This window comes from Chiloscyllium plagiosum, chromosome 37, assembly GCF_004010195.1.
Source record: "Chiloscyllium plagiosum isolate BGI_BamShark_2017 chromosome 37, ASM401019v2, whole genome shotgun sequence".
NCBI lineage: Eukaryota > Metazoa > Chordata > Chondrichthyes > Orectolobiformes > Hemiscylliidae > Chiloscyllium > Chiloscyllium plagiosum.
Genome location: NC_057746.1, coordinates 1,010,178 through 1,012,145, shown reverse-complemented (window position 1 = coordinate 1,012,145; position 1,968 = coordinate 1,010,178). Strand labels below are relative to the sequence as shown.

General features: G+C 45.7%; 1 protein-coding gene across 1 annotated transcript in view; it reads right to left on the bottom strand.

Moving 5' to 3' along the window:
* LOC122541275 (HLA class II histocompatibility antigen, DQ beta 1 chain-like) overlaps positions 1 to 1,968 on the bottom strand; it is a 17,664-nt gene that overhangs the window by 12,585 nt on the left and 3,111 nt on the right. The gene's annotated exons all lie outside the window — the stretch shown is intronic.

Below are 1,968 nucleotides of genomic sequence, written 5' to 3'. Positions count from 1 at the left end.
ACGGCTGGAGGAAGAGCGCCTCATCTTCCGTCTTGGAACCCTCCAACCACAAGTGATGAACTCAGATTTCTCCAGCTTCCTCACTTCCCCTCACCCCATCTTGTCTCATTCCCAACCCTCAAACTCAGCACCACCTTCCTAACGTGCAATCTTCTTCCTGACCTCTCCGCGCCCACCCTCACTCTGGCCTATCACCCTCACCTTAACCTCCTTCCACCAATCGCATTTCCAACGCCCCTCCCCCAAGTCCCTCCTCCCTACCTTTTATCTTAGCCCGCTTGGCACACTTTCCTCATTCCTGAAGGGCTCATGCCCGAAACGTAGATTCCCCTGCTCCTTGGATGCTGCCTGACCTGCTGCACTTTTCCAGTGACACATTTTCAGCTGGAGATAGAGGAAGTCAGATATGATAAATTGGAAAATACATTAAAATATCTGATAGTAGATAAATATGGCTAAAGTATAATGCTGGGTTTGCGAAAAGCATTTGTCTGCCCGAATTACCCAGGTAAAGAGCCATTGCTAATAAGGGAAGTTGAAAATAGTATTACAAAGTGGAAAATTTATGAAGTTGCCAAGTAAACTGCAAATCTGAGGATTGGACAATGTTAGAATTCAGCATAGGGAGGGTGAAGAAATTGATAAAGAATAAAATGTGAATGCAAAATAGCGAGAACAAAAATATACAATAGAAACGTCAGTAGGTTTGTAAAGAACAAAAATGTGGATTCACTATAGACGTACAGGAAATTTAACAGGAAATAGAGAAATGTCACACAAAGTACTTGTCTGTCTTCAGAGGAAGATAAATTTTCTGAAATAATTAAGATCCGAAAACAACAAAATTACATTGGAAATCTCCAAGATCCAATGACCTTAATCCTAGGTGAAGAAAGATGGTTATAGAGCCAGAGGATACAATAGTTTAAAAATGTATTCATTTTGTGGGACGTGGGCATCACTGGCTGGCCAGCCTTTATTGTGCATCCCTAGTTGCACGGTGAGTTGCCTTCTTGACCACTGAAGTCCACTTCCTGTGGGTTGACCCACAATGCCATTAGGAAGGGAATTCTAGGATTTTGACAGAGACAGTAAAGGAACAGCGATATATTTCCAAGACAAGTTGGTCAGTGATCATCTTTCAACAAGTTAATTGTGTAGTGGTAACTGCAAATGAAAAGATTGTAAATGTAGTCTCACTGTTAAAGGAGGGAGACACGGTAGACAAGCAGGAGGCTGGTAAAACACAGCAAGCCAGACAGCGGAGGTGGAGAAGTCAATGTTTCATGTACGTTTGGGAGCTGGAAGGAAGGGTCAGTCAGATGAATGGAAGAGATTGGGATGGGCTAGAAAGGAGTCAGGGATGGGAAGAGAGGTTATTTGAAATCAGACAACTCCATGTTGAGTCGTCCAGGTTGTAGGCTGCCCAGGTAGAAGATGAGGTATTGTTCCTCCAAATTGTGGTCCAATCCACTGTAGCAATGGAGGAGGCAGAGGATGTCATGTCGGAGGGGAAGTGGGAAGGGAAATTAAAATGGGCAGTGACTGGGAGGTCAGGTCAGCCCATTGGCAAAATGAGCCTTGAGTTTACATTTGGTTTCACTGATGTACAGGGAGAAAGTGAGGACTGCAGTTGCTGGAGATCTGAGCTGAAAAATGTGTTGCTGGAAAAGCGCAGCAGGTCAGGCAGCATCCAAGGAGCAGGAGAATTGACGTTTCGGGCGTAAGCCCTTCTTCAGGAATGAGGAAGGTGTGCCAAGCAGGCTAAGATAAAAGGTAGGGAGGAGGGACTTGGGGGAAAGGGACGTTGGGAATGTGATAGGTGAAAGGAGGTTAAGGTGAAGGTGATAGGCTGGAGTGGGAGGGGGAGTTAAAGTGTTCAGCCACGGGGCGGTTGGGTTGGTTGGTGCGGGTGTCCCAGAGGTGTTCTCTGAAATGTTCCGCAAGTAGGCGGCCTGTCTCCCCAAT